Consider the following 19,250-nt stretch of genomic DNA (forward strand, 5'->3'; position numbering starts at 1 on the left):
TCATAAAAAGTCTTGTCGATCGAGCGGAACGGATATGTACACCTGAACATTTGGATGCTGAAGTGAAACATCTGAAGCAGGCTTTTGAAAAAAACGGCTACTCAAGAAAAGAGATAAATAGAATTTTGCGTCCTAGGAACAGAAACCCAAAAGATACGAATGAACCACAACGACAGAAAAATACAGTAGTTCTCCCTTTTATTAAAAAAGTAACAGATCGGATCGGTAAGATTTTACGAAAACATGACATAAAACCGATCTTTAAACCAACAAAGAAAATAAGTCAAATACTACGATCTGTGAAGGATAAACGCCCTCCCCTGTCGACATATGGTGTGTGTAAAATTCCATGCACCTGTGGTAAAGTTTACATTGGTACTACCAAAAGAAGCGTAAACACGCGACTGAAAGAGCATAAAAGTCTTTGTCGACTGGAAAAATAGAAAAGTCAGCTGTAGCGGAACATGCTCTTCAACTAGGCAACCACCAAGTGAAGTTTTCGGATACCGAAGTTTTATCTACAACGTTAAATTACTATCCACGGCTATATAGAGAAGCTATCGAAATTTATAAACATCACGATAATTTTAATAGGAAAGAGGAGGCTACGAAACTTAGCGATATATGGACAGTGGCTCTACAAAATTGCTAACAATTTTTATCTTTGACAAGGTGGTAATCGATAGCCAACCTTATCTTTGCTATGGATTATCACTGCTCATCACGTGTCACCTGAACCACGCCCCCCTTTCTCACAATATATAAATCGCTCTCAGACACCCGACCAGTCAGTCGGCAAGACTCAGTGGAGCAGCGCCTCTGAGGAAGTCCAGCGCAGTCCTGGACGAAACGTAAGGAGCAGAAAAGTTCTTGGACCACGACCTCACATCCCGGAAAGTATATCAACAGCCAAAGACACTCGTGTTGGTCATCTGCTGCTACAGCCTATTAACGGCATATTTCGCTACACTGTCCTAATGGATAAATTCATTGTGCATCCCACATTGATTTCTGTGGTTATTTCACGCAGTGTTGCTTGTCTGCTACACTGACAACTCTACCAATACTGGTCACTTCACTGTAAATGGAGATAAGCAATGCCTGAAATTTGGTATTTGCAGCACACTCTTGACACCGTGGATTTAGGAATACTGAATTCTCTAACATTTCGGAAATGGAATGTCCCATGTCTCCAGCTCCAACTACTATTCCACATTCAAAGTCTGTTAATTCCTGTCATGTGCCCATGATGACATTGGAACTTTTCACATGAATCACCTGAGTACAAATGAGAGCTCTACCAATGCACTGCCCTTTTACACCTTGTGTATACAATACTACCCCCATATATAGATATTAATATTGCATATCCCATGACTTTAGTTACCTGAGTGCATATTCGTTTATTTTCTTCCTGTTAGTTATTTCTATAAGGTGTTCTGTATCTAGTAATGATTTTAAAATCTTTTATAAATGCATTGTAATGGCTGATGTAATCATCCTCTCTGTGGGACACCACCTTGAAGTAGTGTTGTCAGTATGGGTGGGGAGGCTTTGTGTTCCCATGAAACTGAGGGCTATGCTAGCTGTGGGGACCTGTGGTTGGTAAGGTCTTGGATGATGGACCAGACTAAGTGTGTCCCACCGCGACCTGTCCTCCCACATCCATTCCTTGTCCCTGTCCGTTCCCAACCCCTCAATACCCAACTCAAGATGTGATGTGCTCCATGCCAAGGGGTGTGTGGCAAATGCGAAGATGTGTCATGAACAGAGCCTCAGGGATACTGGGCGATCTCCCTGAGTAATTAACCTTGCACTGTGTGGGGTTTCTGTGGTGTGGACTGATGAGATCCCAAATCCCGTGGGACCAAAATTGACACTAAAGAAAATGGCAATACTGAGAGGCAAGTTGATACCTCAGACACCCAAACATTGGGGCTGGAACTGATGGAAAACCTCCCCTCAGCTGAAGAGGACAGACATGTTCGAGAAGTGGTAATGGTTACTAAGAAGTTGGGCCAGATTAAGATCAAAGACTTGTCTGGGGCTCAGAGGAGAAATGTTCTTAGAAAATAAAGATAAAGAAAGGAAAAGAGTGGCTTCCTAAACAAAAGTGGAGGAAACTAAAAGTACTTGAGCCCAAGTCCCCCAAGAAAAGACTGTTCCAGGGTGAAGGGTGTGTACAGACCTCTTCTACATCGTTGCAGGCAGTAAGATAACTAGGAAGGAATCAGACTCCCACTTCTCAGGACAAGCGTATCCAGAAAAATCCGAGGCAAGAAATAGGGAAACAACCATAGCACTGCAGTCTCGGTTTTTAGGATGGCAGTTATCCAGCAAGGCTATCCACTGGTCAAGACCACCTCACAGCAGGAGCAGCTCATGCAGATGGCTCTCTGAGAAGATTGGGGGTGACGCTGGTCCAGGACCCAAATTCAGGAGAGTATCTAGATCACAGTGCTCTTATCTTTGTCTGTGAGGAGGTGGGTACAGTAGACTGGCTTAAGGAGGAGGTGCCGCTAATATCAGCGTGGGAGGATATGAAGCTGCTAGTAAAGACAGCGGCTGAGCTCTAAGACCGCAAAGATATTAATCTAGGTGCCAAAACTCCTTAAGAATACATCTCCAGAGACTCTGAGAAAATAGGGTCTCAAAACCAAAAAGTCTCGACAGAGGATTGGAAGATAATCAACTGGCCAAACCCTTGTGGTGGAAGTCAGAAGTCCCTAAAGACAATGCAGACACAGGACCTGAGACTATTCTTGAGGTTCTCGCAGGTTGCTGTCAGGGCAATCAAAGACATCAGAAGCGACAATGGCTGCAAGATGTAGACTGAATGTGCTGCAGACAAATCTGCAACGCAGTAAAGGGGCCACTGCTGCACTGAGTCGTCTTCTGGGAAGACAAAAAGTGGGCGTGGCCCTGATTCAGGGACCCTACTTATGTAAAGGGTGTGCATCAGGCCTCAGCGGCACTGGAGGTAAGCTGGTTTATGCTAGAAATATAAAACACTCCAGGATGTGCATTTATGTAAAAAATGGAATCCCCTTCATGGTGATGGTGGACTTTTGTTCTAGGGACTTATTGACCATCAGGATGCGGCAACCTGAGGAAGGTATCACGATGGAGTTTGTAATGGCCCCTGTATACCTTCCTTATGAGGACAGTGCTGCTCCTTCTCAGGACGTGAGGAGACTGACGGAAGACTGTACACAACAGGGAAACTATTGGTTCGATGCAATGCTAATGCCCACATCTTAGTGTGGGGCAACACCAACACCAACAGTATAGGTGAGAACCTTCTAGAATTTCTTCTAGCTAATAACTTAGAGATTCTCAATAATGGCAAGGAACCTACATTTAGGAATATGAGAAGGAAAGAGGTAATTGACAAACTTTGGTTATACTTTAATGGGTAGTTATGTGAAACAGTGGCATGTGACTTTATAGTCTTCCTCATCAGACCACATGTATATTAAGTTTGGTGAGGTTGAAATGGGCATTAGACAGACTATGTCCTACAGGAATCCCAGGAAAACGGACTGGGAGGCATATTGGAGTGACCTTGACACAAGCAAATCGGAAGTCAGTACTTCGATTAGAAATCCGGTAGAATTTGAGAAAGTAGCAGAGATAGTGACCTCTGCCATCATGACCTAATACCATGATAACTGCTCAATCACCAGGAAGTGCTTGAATAGGAATGTATCTTGGTGGAACAAGAACCTGGAATCACATGGGAAACAGATATGAAGACTGTTTAAGCTTGCAAGAAGGAAAGGACAATGGGCAGAATATCAGGAGGCCTTTGTCAAATACAATCTTGCAATGAAGCAAGCAAAGCAGGCGTCCTGGAAGCTATGCTGTGAGGAGGTAGAGGGTATGGCTGTTTAGGCCAGATGTCACAAAATCCTCACTAGGACACCAACTAATCCAGGAGAAACTTTAAGGAAAGAGAATGGGGAGTACACAAGGACAGCACATGAAACACTGGAACTATTCAAGACTCATTTTCCTCAATGAACTCTGCCAGTCAACATAGACCAGGATGAGATCCCTGTGAGATATCTGTTTTCATGAATTCGAAGGGAGAACTGGAAATCTGCCAGTGAATGTACTGACCATAGTAAAATGCAATGGGCAGAGGGGACATTCCAGCAGTTCAAGTCACCTGGCTACAAACAAGCAGGGGTGAACTTAAGGTTCCTATGCAGGTTATTTACGGTTAACCTAATAGCAGGAATCATTCCTAACATCTGGAGGGCAATGAAGGTTGTCTTCATTCCAAAGCCAGGGAGAACTGATAGTACCAAGGCCAAGGATACGAGACCAATCAGTCTGTCCTTTCTTCTTGAAACATTAGAAAAACTGGTCAACGTGCATGTTAGGGAGAGGAGGGTAACTAGGGTCCCTCTGCACATAAACCAACATGCATACCAACCAGAAAAATCTTGTGAAGCTGCACTCCAGCAACTTGTTGGGAAGGTGGAGAAAGCGCTATACCTTCAGGAAATAGCCGTCTGCATCTTCTTGGACATCGAAGGGGCTTTTAGCAACAAGACCTTCGAATGCATGGTTAAGGCAGCAAAGATCCATGGCTTGGAGACCACCATTTGCAGGTGGATTAGACACATGCTTAGTGGTAGAAAGTTAGGAACCACCGTGATGCAAGAAAAAATGGTAATCAACACCACCAGAGGGTGTCCACAAGGAGGGGTCTTGTCCCATCTACTGAGGAACCTCGTGCTGAATGAACTCATTGTAGAATTAAACTCTACACAGTAATTTTGCCAGGGATACGCAGACAATCTTGTCATAGTAATACTTGGCAAATTTTCAAGTACAGTCAGAGCTATGGCACAAGGAGCATTGAACATTATACAAAATTGGTTCAGGGAACAGGATCTAAGGGTCAGTTCTAAAAAGACTGTTTTAGTACCATTTTCGAGGAAGCGGACTCGACACACACATTGGAATCTCAAGCTTCTCGATGATACATTACCAGTGAAGGGGATAGTGAAATATGTAGGTGTAACCCTGGATGAAAAACTATTGAGGACCCCTCATAAGGGGCTCCTGTTCCAAGACGAAAGGTACAGCTGACATGGAACACTATGCTCGAGTGGAACAGGATTTTGTATTCGTGGCTATAAAGGCGTATTTTTCCTAATTTTGATCCATCAGTTATCCATATGCACTCAACAAAATATGAAGCACTGTGTACTAAAATGGCTGACTCCTATTAAATGGAAAAATATGGTGCTAATTACATCTCAGTTCTGCTTAAGAACTTTCGTCTGACAGAATTAGAGGGTGCAGTTGCTATTTGTGTAATACATGTTTCACCTCATTGCAGAAGTAGACTCAAGCTTAAGCAGTAGTCACCATATGGTGTAACGTATGTGACCAAGTTAATTGTCATTGTGCATTGAATATTGAGAAATTTATTCAGTAATGAAGATTTTCTCACAAAATTAATGTAGGAGACCGTACCTTCTGTTACTGGTACATTGACGGTTGCATTAAATACATTCACACAGATATTTTAACACCCATAAATTAATGTTCTATGACTGTCTAAACCAAGTAAAAACCTTCAATTTTCATACACACATTTCTGTTAGCACTTGGTGCATGCCACAGAACTCTCGTGTTTTCTGTGTGTCTATCACTGGTAAGGGTAGTTCATTAACACCTTCATCCTGATGAAGTTAGAACGACTAAGATTTATGCAGTCTAAAATGAAATCTATATTACAACCATTATAGGGTCATGTCTGTGCCCTTCTGTCTTTGTGATACTCATCCAACTTTTGTTTTTTTTTGAACAAGGCATTTATTTATCATACAATGGTGATAGAATAAATATTGTAAAACACTGAGAAGGGAGGCTGCATAATTCAGTCAAGTATTCCTTTAGTAGTTCTCATTTTTCTTTCCCCACAGAAATGCTGTCAGTGTATGGTATAGTTTCCACAGAGTTAAATACAAAGAAGAAAATTTATCAGAAGAAAGTATAGCACATAATCAAATCTTTTCCACTTACAAATAACTACTGCAACCCACATTATTTTGAATTTGCTTATTGTATTCACCTCTTTAATTGCATGAATTATATGAAAAGAAGTAAATTGTAGCAACAACAGAAAATAAGGAAAGCAAGTAAAATTAGATTAAGCAAGCGGTATGGGACTAGGCAAGTGTATCACACGTCTTAGCAGCTACTTTCAGAATGCTAGAACATGGGCAGCCAAGTGTTCTCTTAAGCTGAGATGGTATGGTCTCATGATGTTAATTTCCCGTCCAAAACTTCAGTGCAATCAGGCCTTTTACTGGTGTAAGACACTCCCTTAGTATTCATACTTTGTATGCATTTCAAGTTGATCTCTTTGACAATCACATAGTATTTGTATCTTCGACAGCTGTAATATATCAGTGGAATTATCACCAACTGTTCACTACTGTAACTGTGCCAAGGCACAGCACTTTTATGTGGACTGCGTTAAGACAGTATTATGATAGTTTTACACTGATCAGCTCAAACTTACAACTACTGCCCACTACGACATTGGATGTCACCTTGTGGCATTGCATTGGAGGCACATGACGTGGTAACAAAACTATGTAAGGGAGGATCATCCTACAAAAGACATCAGCCGCAAATGGGGAAATTCATTGAGTGCATGACTTTGACAAAAGTCACACAGATCCTGTGTACGAGTATCTCGAAAATGGCGAAGTTGGTCGAATGTGCATGTACTACTGACATGAGCATCTACAGAAAGAGGTAGGATAGTGAAACTGTCACTAGGTGCTACATACTTGGACGTTCATGACTTCACAGAACTTGGGGCTGAGATGCTTGTCTGCTCTGTGAAGTGAGATAGATTGACCTGTGGCATGTCTGCCAAAAGAGCACAATGCTGGTGCACACACAAGTGTTTTGGAGCACACCATTCATCATACATTGTTGAACATGGAGCTGTACAGTAGACTGCACCTACGTGTTCACATGGTTGACTCACGAAATTTTAAATTACGATTGTAGTGGGCCTGAGGCCGTCTTAATTCGACCATCGGTCAATGGAAACGTGTTGGCTCTTCTGGTGAATCACATTCTTCCTACACTAGGTCGATGGTTGTCTCCATAAACGCCGTCATCGAGGCGAACAGCGACTCGAAACGCGCAGAACGCCTCTGACGCAGGCTGGAGCAGCATTATGCTATGGAAGAATTCTCCTGCGTTGCATGGGACCTGTGGTAGTAATCGAAGACACACTGACACCTGTGAACCACATGCGTCCGTTCATGCTAGGTGTCTTCGCTGATGGTGATATCATCTTTCAGCAGTATAATTGTCTGTGTCTCAGCGCCAGAACCGTACTACAGTGGTTTGAGGAGCATTAGTGAACTCACAATGTCTCAGTGACCAAATTTGCCTAATGTAAATCCTATGATAGCCATCTGGGTCGCTATCAGGCGTCATCGTAGTGTACACAGATCAGCAGACCGTTATTTACGCGAATAACATGATCAACAACCTTTCGGATCCCTAATACGCAGAACTAGTGATGCATTTCGTTAAAAAGATGGAGAAATAAGCTATTAAGCATATAGTCATAATGTTTTGCTCATCAGCGTGTATGTTCTACTTTTGGTTGGTTCTTGTATGACGAAAATGTATGTTTGATCCACTGATGTAGATTGTAAGTCCTATAGGTTTAAAAATGACGTCTTTTAATTCATTTTCTATTAGGCTTGTGCACATTATATATTCTTCTTTTTGGTACCTTACCGTTTTCTCCCAAGAAAAGATTGTAATAATCCTAACTGGTAGAGAACAAACATACAGTTGTACAGCTGATGGCACGAATATGCTTTTATCAAAGCATATTAAAACATCTCACATGTATTATTGAGGAATCGTCAGAAAACGAAAGCTGTCTGCCAACTGATATTTTGTCTTCTACTCATGTAAAATTGGTGAAGTAAGAGACTCGGAATGCACCAAAAACAGGTAGTCGCTGAAGAACTGTAATTCTGTTGCTTGTAAGAAGAACTGCCAATATGTTTCACTTATCCACATATAGAAACGATAATCATTGCATTAATATTAGTAATTTCGGAGATATTAGGTTAACTGTACTACTGCATTTGTAACAGTAAAACAACAGTTCATAAAATTGTTGGAATCAGAGCATGGTGTGAACTATAAATGCAAAAAACTGGAGCTGTCGGTACCACTTCACTTCATATAGCACATAATGAAAGAAACTGCTTCCTTCTCTGTGAGGTGATGTTGATTTCAGACCTAACCACCAGAGATAGTTGTATGCATGGTATATGCTACTTAAGAGCTATGCCATCAGTTATACGAAAAACCAGTAAGTTATAGTATTGAAATTAATGAACAACAACCGATGAAAATGTTAATGGTCAAAACAAACTTCATTACGGATGTTCATGTTCGTATGGTAAGTTGCTGATAAGTGGATTAATATTTCAAAACATCGACATTTATTTGCTAGTGAAAATATATACATACAAACACATCAAATAATGAAACTTCCTGGAAGATTAAAACTGTGTGCCCGACCGAGACTCGAACTCGGGCACACAGTTTTAATCTGCCAGGAAGTTTCATATCAGCGCACACTACGCTGCAGAGTGAAAATCTCAATCTGGAAACATCAAATAATATTTATAAGGTAATATACAAAGCCTGTTTACCTTATCCATTGCGGTTTTTTCCCTATGTAACAGATGTGAGAAGAAACTATTTTCTCGTTCAATAGAGCTGATTTTTCACAAAAAAGGTTATATGATGGAAATTGCTTTAGCAATTTATGCTGTTATTTATACACAGTCTAGGCGTCAGCTCTGCTCAGTTATTGTACAACCTATATCATTTTTCACTTTCACATATCTGGCCAGTATTGCACAAGAACACTCGGCGGTAAAATTATCAAGTCATCATGGAATATTTGCAATTTGTCACAAAAACAAAGCAAAAGAATGAAATAGAGACTAGGAAGACGCAAAAGCACAAAAAACACTTTTAAAAATGAATGAAAGGGCAGTGAAAATAGGGTAACTTCCGCTGTTTCCATACGACACCTTTCCGCCGCAGCATTGCCAAAGTCAGAAGTTTCTTCCCGAGGCACGTTGAAAATAATGTCCCGCTCCGTGCCGCTGGTGGCTTGTGTGAATGCTGCCATTGGACACGCGTTGTGGAATGTTTTGACGTAACGTTCCGTTGCGCTTAGCACCTTAAAGTGTCGCTCGAGCTACCCCTATTTGGGCTCTGACGTTGTCCACCGTTGTATTCGAATCAGTTACCGTGCGGTTTGAATCGACTTTAAACCAGTGATTATCTTCCTTAATCGATATTCCAACAGTCGACCCTATCAGTCATAGATATCGATAAGTGTATTGTGATCTGTGGTGAGCGATGGTTACCAGGTGGGGGAAATAATGTGAAAAGGAGTGAGCGTAGTTTAGTTTGTGACAAGTGCCTTACATGCATCGTTGCCTCGTGTGGCTGCCAGAGTTAGCCAGGACGTGCTGAATCCATTGCATTTAAAGGCGAGTTCATTGTAATTTTTACTTAATGTTTGATCCACTGTTCATAACCTGATGAGACGATGCCACAGAGTTTTATGTTGCCGACAACAGTACCTCATCGTTTCGTTCTTAATTACAGAAATGCGTTTAGTGTAAATATGGAAGTTTTGTGAATCGTTATTCACTGACAATTCATAAAAACCAAACGGACGATCCACGTGTCTTTCAGTGATGTTATTACTTTCCGCGCGTCTCTCTTTGTGATAAGACTAGGAAAACTAGATGCCTAGGTGCGTAATTTTATTGTTGTCGTCGTGTAGCTAAGGTATTGTTGATATTTCCAATGTATGGTTGTCATGTATTGAAACCTAGATTTACTACTGCAGTTTTTGATCCGGATTTAGTCATAATTGGGAGTAGAACTTTGGTGATATCTTAATTACTAGTTCACACAGGTTTATGTAAAAAGACGTACGGTTAGCATATGTTTTGCGTGAGTGGGTAGAAGAAAATATCGACAGTTTGTACAGTAAACTATGAGCATATGTTCAAAAATTTTCGGTCTCCTCTGTTATAAATAAGTGCTACATTGTGTTAACTGGACTTCGCCAATATCACCGTCAATAGCATTACTCATATTTCAGTTCCTTCTGTGGTTTCATGTGAAGAAAACTTTGCGTTATTATTACAAGCATTATTAGAGGAATTTTATTCTTATTGCATGTGAATAGTATATTTTGCTTTATTTAGAGTCTAGGCACTGAGAAATGTGACATTCTGTAATTGTCTTTATATGAGGAACTTCTTATTCTCTTACTATATTACTGTGTGGACCATCAGCTTCTTGCCCCTCTCGAAAGTTACAGTCTTCACTGTACAAGTACATTCCTTATTGTCGAAGGCTGAGAAAACCAGTTGATTCGTATGTGTTTCGCAAAAAGTGAGTTGTTAATGTGTGAAGTGGCACATGGTACAAAATTTTAATAATTTCACAAAATGTGATATGCAATTAGACAGTCACAGCTGTGCCTTTCACAATTTAACAGTTGTATCAGATTATACTCTCCACTAACTCTCCCTCTTAATTCTCGCCCCCCCTAATCCTGCATATTTTCATAGTTTATGAACAATACCAGTATACAGGGTGCCCTAGGAGGAATGACCAATATTCAGAGATATGACAGGAACAATCATAGGAAGCAAAAAAATGTCTAAACATGGGCTGTAAAAGATATCCCTTAAGAAATATGAGCACTATCCTTTGATACTGTGAACGAAGCTCTTTGCTTTCCATATTTTTAAAGGTGGTAGTATGGACCAACACGTGAACGAAAGTCCAGTAAACATGGGCCGTAAAGTACATATCTTAATAGCTACGAGCACTTTGTCATCTTCGCCACTGTGAAACATCTGTTCTGTTGAAGTTTTACCTCTAAGGTGTGTATTTTGGGGCCAAAGTTTACTTGAAAATTTTTTCTTGTTTTTGCCAAAAATATGGAAAGAAAGAGCTTGCATTAGAAGAGATCTATTTCACAGTATCGAAGAAGTGCTCACAGCTCTTAAGGTATGCTGTTTAGAGCCCATGTTTACTAGACACCCAGTACGTACACAATACGCATCAAAAGAATTTGTCGAAGATTTGTCTGTTGTGTAATACAGTTTTTCTGAGTTTACCATGTACTTTTAATGAATTGTAACTAAAACTGCGTTGCATATTAGGGGAGCGAAACTTTCAGGCTACGTGACAGATCAGTCTGTTGACCAAAAATTCGATGAGCGATAGGATGACACTAATCAAATACTGGGGAGGGGGGGGGGAGAGAGAGGGGGGGAGGGAGGGGGAGAGAGAGAGAGAGAGAGAGAGAGAGAGAGAGAGAGAGAGCGAGCGCCCCGACATGTCACAGTCTTTAGCGGTCAACCGTGCTTATCAGCCTACCTCCAATGTGTCTGTGAATGCTCACAAAATTATTAGCAGCTTGAGGATGTGTGCATACATCTACTGGGCATTTCATAATTATTTTTAAGGTCTGAAGTGAGGAGCGAGCAGGTATGATTTTAAGTAGGAATTTATCAAAAAGTAATCTTCCTTTTCATCTGGAAAAGAAATGTAAAATAGCAGATTTCCAAACACTGTGTCGGCTGTAAAATTCAACGCGAAACTTTGGGTTTTTTCTGAAAGCAGTCCGATGAGCAACGCACAATATACAGTTATCACATATACATATGCTTAAATTGAAGTGTACCAGGTGATCAAAAAGTCAGTATAAATTTGAAAACTGAATAAATCACGGAATAATGTAGATAAAGAGGTACAAATTGACACACATCCTTGGAATGACATGGTGTTTTATTAGAACCAAAAAAATACAAACGTTTAAAAAATGTCCGACAGATGGCGCTTCATCTGATCAGAATACCAATAATTAGCATAACAAAGTAAGACAAAGCAAAGATGATGTTCTTTACAGGAAATGCTCAATATGTCCCTCATCATTCCTCAACAATACCTGTAGTCGAGGAATAATGTTGTGAACAGCACTGTAACGCATGTCCGGAGTTATGGTGAGGCATTGGCATCGGATGTTGTCTTTCAGCATCCCTAGAGATGTCGGTCGATCACGATACACTTGCGATTTCAGGTAACTCCAAAGCCAACAATCGCACGGACTGAGGTCTGGGGACCTGGGAGGCCAAGCATGACGAAAGTGGCGGCTGAGCACACGATCGTCACCAAACGACGCGAGCAAGACATCTTTCACGCGTCTAGCAATATGGGGTGTTTTTTTTTTGTTCTAATAAAACCCCATGTCTTTCCAAGCGTTTGTGTCAATTTTTACCTCTCTAGCTACATTATTCCGTGGTTTATTAAGTTTTCAAATTTATACTGACTTTTTGATCACCCGGTATATGTAATTTTACATTAAGATAAAAAAAAAATCGACGAACACGAAGGAATTACCCTAATGGGATGGAAATCTGTAGGAGTGATGTACATGTGCAGACAAATTATTGCAATTTCAGATAAATAGAGTGACTTATTCAAGAGAAAGAGCTTCATAAGCTGAGCGGGTCAATAACGCTTTGGTCCACCTCTTATTCTTATGCGAGCAGTTATTCGACTTGGCACTGATTGGTAGAATCGTTGGATGTCCTCCTGAGGGATATCGAGCCAAATTCTGTCCAACTGACGCGGTAGATTGTGCAAATTCCGAGCTGGTTGGAGTGCCCTGCCCATAATGCTCCAACCATTCTCAGTTGGGGAGAGATCAGGTGATCTCGCTGGCTAAGGTAGGGTTCGACAAGCGCAAAGTCAAGCAGCAGAAACTCTCACCGTGTGCGGTCGGGCATTATGTTTCTGCAATATAAGCCCAGGGTGGCTTGCCATGAAGAGCAACAAAACGGGGGTTAGAATATCATCGACGTACCGCTGCGCTGTAAGGATACCGTGGATGACAACCAAAGGGAGCGTGCTATGAAATGAACTCGCACTCTAGACCGTCACTCGTGACAGGCGACAGTGTGGTTGATACCCCACCGCTGCCCGGAGCGTCACCAGGGCTCATCACTGAAGACAATTCTACTCCAGGCCGAAGACAAGGCTGGAGACGCCCTGGAAAGCGGTGGGGTACCAATCTGACTCTCGCCCACCATACCACCAGGTCTGGGGTGCCATTTCTTTTCATAGCAGGACCCGTCTTCTTGTCCTTCATGGCAGGCCATCCTGAGCCTACATTTCAGCAAGATAATGCCCGCCCGCACACAGTGAGTTTCTGCTGCTTGTCTTGGTGCTTGTCAAACACTAGCTTGGACAGCAAGGTCGCTGTATATCTCCATAGCTGAGAACGTTTGGTGCATTATCGCCGGGCCCTCCAACCATGTCGGGATTTTGACCTTCTAACGCGCCAGTTGGACAGAATTTGCACTTTATCCCTCAGGAGGACATCCGGCAACTATGTCATGCCAAGCCGAATAATTGCTTGCATAAGGGCTAGAGGTGGGCCAACTTGTAACTGGCTTGCTCAATTTACGAAGCATGTACACTTGAATAAATCATTTGAAAAATTTACATTTGTTTGTCTGTAGAAGTACATCACATTTACATATTCCATCCCATTCGAATTATTCCTTCGTGGTTCGTTATTTCGTCTTCGAGTGTATATTGTACTTTACGAGTGTCTTTTCTTCAGTATTGCCCAAGCTGTAATGTATGCATGGGGCACGCCAGCTGGACGGAGGACGAGGATCACACGACACTGTAAATAGCGATCCGTCCACGAATTGGATACTGGTGTTCCTGACTCCAGTCACTGTGACAAGGCACCGCATTTACCAAGCCATATGGTGCCTCTGTGTGAGGTGCATGCAACTGCAGACAGAGCAACTTACCGAAGCCGATTGTACAGTCTCACAGAGTGTGTGTGTGTGTGTGTGTGTGTGTGTGTGTGTGTGTGTGTGTGTGTCAGAGAGGATGCCGCTGGTTTGTAACGAAGGTAGACGCGTTGGTTGTAAGTTTCTGAGTACTTACGGGAAGGTAACGATCCTGGCATTGGGTGCTAATACTGTCAATCTTGTCTGTACCGCCGACGAATGTTTCGTTACTCCTGGAATCTTCGCCACAGCCGTGAACCAGCCACGACTAACATTTTACTATTGACTTACCTCCTGCGTCTAATATGGCATTCATCTAGCCGTACTTAAGTAGTTATCCAAAAGTGTCCACGATGACTTAAAATTTCAATGCACAACGTGTTGCGATCGTACTAAGTAGTCTGTTACTAGTGTACAATGTATGTAATTTTTTTCCGCGTTGTCGCCCATAGTTCATCCCGCATAGCGTTGCCATGACGAAATATTTCTTCGTGGATATCTATAATCCCCTAAGTTGCAGACATCCTTCCCAAGCCCCAATACAGCTTACGCTTCACACGGAAATTAGCGTCCCATCTCGCGTCTAAAATTTGAGAGATGCATTGTCTCTTCTATAATCCTTTAATACACAAGCTAGAGCAACTAGTATGCTAGCTGGGTGGTTAGGCTAGTTACAGGTTCCGTAGATCGTTGGAACGAATTTTTGTCGAAGTGTTGTGAAATGATTCAGTTTACAGGATATGTAACTGCAACTGGTACGGACAGTCAGTCTTGTGAAGTATTTGTGGACAAGTTTTCGGAAAACTGCCTTAAACAACTAGTTAAACAACCCACACATAATGGAAATATTTTAGATCTTGTAGCTACAAACAGGCCTGGCCTTACCGACATAGTCCGTATAGAAACAGGGATTAGTGATCATGATATCAAAGACGATGGTTACTAAAGTTAAATAAATCTGTCAAGAAGGCCAGGAGAGTGTTTATGCTAGAAGCAGCAGATAAGCAATTGTTGGCATCCGACTAAGACAATGAGTGGAATTCATTTAGCTCCACGCTGCCCTCCAAGGGTAAATTTATGATCCCTTGAAGCCTCAGAACATGTCCTATCAACCGGTCCCTTCTTGTCAAGTTGTGCCACAAACTCCTCCCCAATTCTATTCAATACCTCCTCATTAGTTATGTGATCTACCCATCTAATCTTCAGCATTCTTCTGCAGCACCACATTTCGAAAGCTTCTATTCTCTTCTTGTCCAAACTATTTATCGTCCATGTTTCACTTCCATACATGGCTACACTCCATACAAATACTTTCAGAAACGACTTCCTGACAAATCTATACTCGATGTTAACAAATTTCTCATCTTCCGAAACGCTTTCCTTGCCATTGTCAGTCTACATTTTATATCCTCTCTACTTCCACCATCATCAGTTATTTTGCTCCCCAAAACAACAAAACTATTATTTTAAATGTCTCATTTCCTAATCTAATTCCAGCAGAATCACCCAGTTTAATTCGACTACATTCCATTAGCCTCGTTTTGCTTTTGTTGATGTTCATCTTATATCCTCCTTTCAAGACACTATCCATTCCGTTCAACTGCTCTTCCAAGTCCTTTGCTGTTTCTGACAGAATTACAATGTCATCGGCGAATCTCAAAGTTTTTATTTCTTCTCCATGGATTTTAATACCTACTCCGAATTTTTCTTTTGTTTCCTTTACTGCTTGCTCAATATACATATTGAACAACATCGGGGAGAGGCTACAGCCCTATCTCACTCCCTTCCCAACCACTGCTTCCCTTTCATGCCCCTCGACTCATAACTGCCATCTGGTTTCTGTGCAAATTGTAAATAGCCTTTCGCTCCCTAAAGGATTGAAATCGCTCTTTCTAAAGGGACGCCCTTTGCGAGGGCGGAAAAAATTCTCCGTGTGGCGCGCTGCTACATTACCAGTCAAGCTGTATTAGCCAGCGTTTTCAGTGGCCACCGCACTGCAGAAGACGCTTCGAGAGATTGAAACTAACAGCCGGCGCTATATGCCGAATACACACATTAGGCAACAATCGCGGCAATGTTCCATTGGGTCATCAAGGAAAAGACTGTTAAATTCTGAGAAATACACGACTTTCCAGTACAACGTCAAACACGCTAACCTGTGAATCCGCTTCTATTCTTTTTAACTGGTCAGTAGAGAATCGTATGTATGTACGTACGTACGTACACTACTGGCCATTAAAATTGCTACACCACAAAGATGACGGGCTACAGACGCGAAATTTAACCGACAGGAAGAAGATGCTGTGATATGCAAATGATTAGCTTTTCAGAGCATTCACACAAAGTTGGCGCCGGTGGCGACATCTACAACGTGCTGACACGAGGAAAGTTTCCAACCGATTTCTCATACACAAACAGCAATTGACCGGCGTTGCCTGGTGAAACGTTGTTGTGACGCCTCGTGTAAGGAAGAGAAAAGCGTACCATCACGTTTCCAACTTTGATAAAGGTCGGGTTGTAGCCTATCACGATTGCGGTTTATCGTATCGCGACACTGCTGCTCGCGTTGGTCGAGATCCAATGACTGTTAGCAGAATGTGGAATGGGTGGGTCCAGGAGGGTAATACGGAACTCTGTGCTGGATCCCAACGGCCTCGTATCACTAGCAGTCGAGATGACAGGCATCTTATCCGCATGGCTGTAACAGATCGTGCAGCCACTTCTCGATCCAGGAGTCAACAGATGGGGACGTTTGCAGAACAGTTCGACGACGCTTGCAGCAGCATGGACTATCAGCTCGGAGACCATGGCTGCGATTACACTTGGCGCTGCATCACAGACAGGAGCACCTGCGAAGGTGTACCCAACGACGAACCTGGGTGCACGAATTGTAAAACGTCATTTTTTCGGATGAATCCAGGTTCTGTTTACAGCATCATGATGGTCGCATCCGTGTTTGGCGACATCGCGGTGAACGCACATTGGAAGCGTGTATTTGTCATCGCCATTCTGGCGTATCACCCGGCGTGATGGTCTCTGTCACCTCTTGTTCGCATTGACGGCACTTTGACCAGTGACGTTACATTTCAGATGTGTTGCGTCCCGTGGCTCTACCCTTCATTCGATCCGAAACCCTACATTTCAGCAGGATAATGCACGACCGCAAGTTGGAGGTCCTGTACTGGCCTTTCTGGATACAGAAAATGTTCGACTGCTGCCCTGGCCAGGACATTCTCCAGATCTTTCACAAATTGAAAACGTCTGGTCAATTTTGGCCGACAAACTGGCTCGTCACAATATGCCAGTCACTACTCTTGATGAACTGTGGTATCGTGTTGAAGCTGCATGGGCAGCTGTACCTGTACACGCCATCCAAGCTCTGTTTGACTCAATGCCCAGGCGTATCAATGCCGTTATTACGGCCAGAGGTGGTTGTTCTGGGTACTGATTTCTCAGGATCTATGGACCCAAATTGCGTGAAAATGTAATCACATGTCAGTTTTAGTATGATATATTTGTCCAATGAATACCCGTTTATCATCTGCGTTTCTTCTTGGTGTAGCAAGTTTAATGGCCAGTAGTGTATATAAGCATACCGAAGAGACGAATGAAAATTTGTACAAAGGCCGGGACCTGGAAACAGTTTCGTTTGATTAAAGCACCCATGCCCGGGTTTCATGTAGGATCCCCATTCCGTTCGTTGCACAGGTGCTATTGCAATACAACTGGAGAGACGAAAATGCTGTTCGACTTTAGGGGGAATAAGTGAGAGGAGGCGTAAATGGTAAATTGGATTGAGGGGGGTAGTCGGTGCAGTTGTAAAAACCACTGTGCCACGGCAGCGTAATGGTTAGCGCACCTGAATAGTGATCAGGAGACCCAGGTTCGAATCCTAGCCTTGGTAAAAACTTTCATTCGTGTCTTCAATCTGCATAAATATGCATCACAGGTGCTTGATCCTTGAAAGGTCTCTGGAACCATATAGTTTCATTTGACAATCGTATCACACTTCAGCGTTTAATCTAATAAGTAATAACCGTGCTCACCCAATACAGATATAGGCAAGACGTCTCCATGTCACCGATAGGGCTGCTAAGAGACTGACATGCTCATAGCTAGGTGGAACTGCTGACAAAACTGATAGCTCTTTGATATTTATTAACAGGATGAACCCGAACGCCTCCGACAAAACTTTAAGGTTGGCGTGGAAATTTTCTGATTCGTTCGGTATACGGAATCTTACCCTCACTGATCTTTGGATCTGTATTGCATTGAAAATAGTGCACGAAAGTGGAAATATCTACGTTATTCTTTGTCTATTATGTTCTTGTCTTGTTTGGAAACAGACTTCTTCCTTTCATTCACGGTACTTCCGGTCAACAATAATCCTCGCTTTACTCTTCGCTATAAAGTTTGTATTGACTGCTGCTCTATTCACGGTTTGTTTTTCCGGCAGCGTTAGTTGTACGCTAACAGTGATGCACAGCATTAAGTATAGGTTTCCGAATGAAACGTTGGCCGATGTGCATCTTTTGTGTGTTCATTAAACGCAGTGGAGGAGCAGCACAATGACGCTACTGTGACCTCTTCTCGCAGCGATTGTAACTGCATCACAGTAATTTTGCTCCTCTGCATACGAGCAGTAAAAGCGTTACGACCACCACCTCGATACCGTGCTGACCATCTGCAGAACGAAATACAGCAGCGATCCTGCGTGGCATTTATTCGCAAAGTGCTTTGTAGATTTCCGCAGGTAGGTGCCACCAGGTATGTACACCCAGTTCCCGAAAAACACGAGTCGGTAGTTTGTGGATGCAGAGCCGGCTCACAATGACGTCCTCGATGTGTACCGAGGGGCTCATATCAGGCGAATTTGATGGCCAAGCCGTCAACGCGAGTTCAGTATCATGCTCCTCAAACCAATGTCGCACGAGTTCGGCCTAGTGGCACGGGCAGTTGTCCTCATGGAAGATGCCACCGCCCGTTCAAGACTTCGAGCATGAAGCTGTGAAGGTGGTCCACAACATTGTTCACGTAGTCAACAGCTGTCGTGGTGCCTTCGATTACTACCCACAAGCCCCACAGAAGCCCAGATGACTGCCCCCATAGCATAATACTGCCCCAATTAGCCAGCTTCCGTGACGCGGCGCACGTTTCGAGTAGCCGTTTGCCTGGGTGACGGCCAGCTATATTGTGGAAAAAGAAACGGGATACAGCCGACGAGATGATCGACAGTCCAATCTCTATTATCCCGTTCCCAGTGCAACGGTAACTGGCGATGTCGTTGGGTCAACATAGGTACACATATGGGCCGCCTGT

At 42.7% G+C, this 19,250-nt stretch overlaps 1 protein-coding gene across 2 annotated transcripts in view; it reads left to right on the forward strand.

Annotated features, from left to right (window-relative positions):
• The first annotated feature begins 9,443 nt into the window (after positions 1-9,443).
• LOC126184138 (high affinity copper uptake protein 1-like) overlaps positions 9,444-19,250 on the forward strand; it is a 154,951-nt gene continuing 145,144 nt past the window's right edge. For both annotated transcript variants that reach the window (XM_049926506.1, XM_049926507.1), the window contains exon 1: positions 9,444-9,584. The gene's annotated coding sequence lies outside the window, so the exon portion shown is untranslated. The remainder of the gene's footprint in view (positions 9,585-19,250) is intronic.

This window comes from Schistocerca cancellata, chromosome 4, assembly GCF_023864275.1.
Source record: "Schistocerca cancellata isolate TAMUIC-IGC-003103 chromosome 4, iqSchCanc2.1, whole genome shotgun sequence".
NCBI classification, from domain to species: Eukaryota; Metazoa; Arthropoda; class Insecta; order Orthoptera; family Acrididae; genus Schistocerca; species Schistocerca cancellata.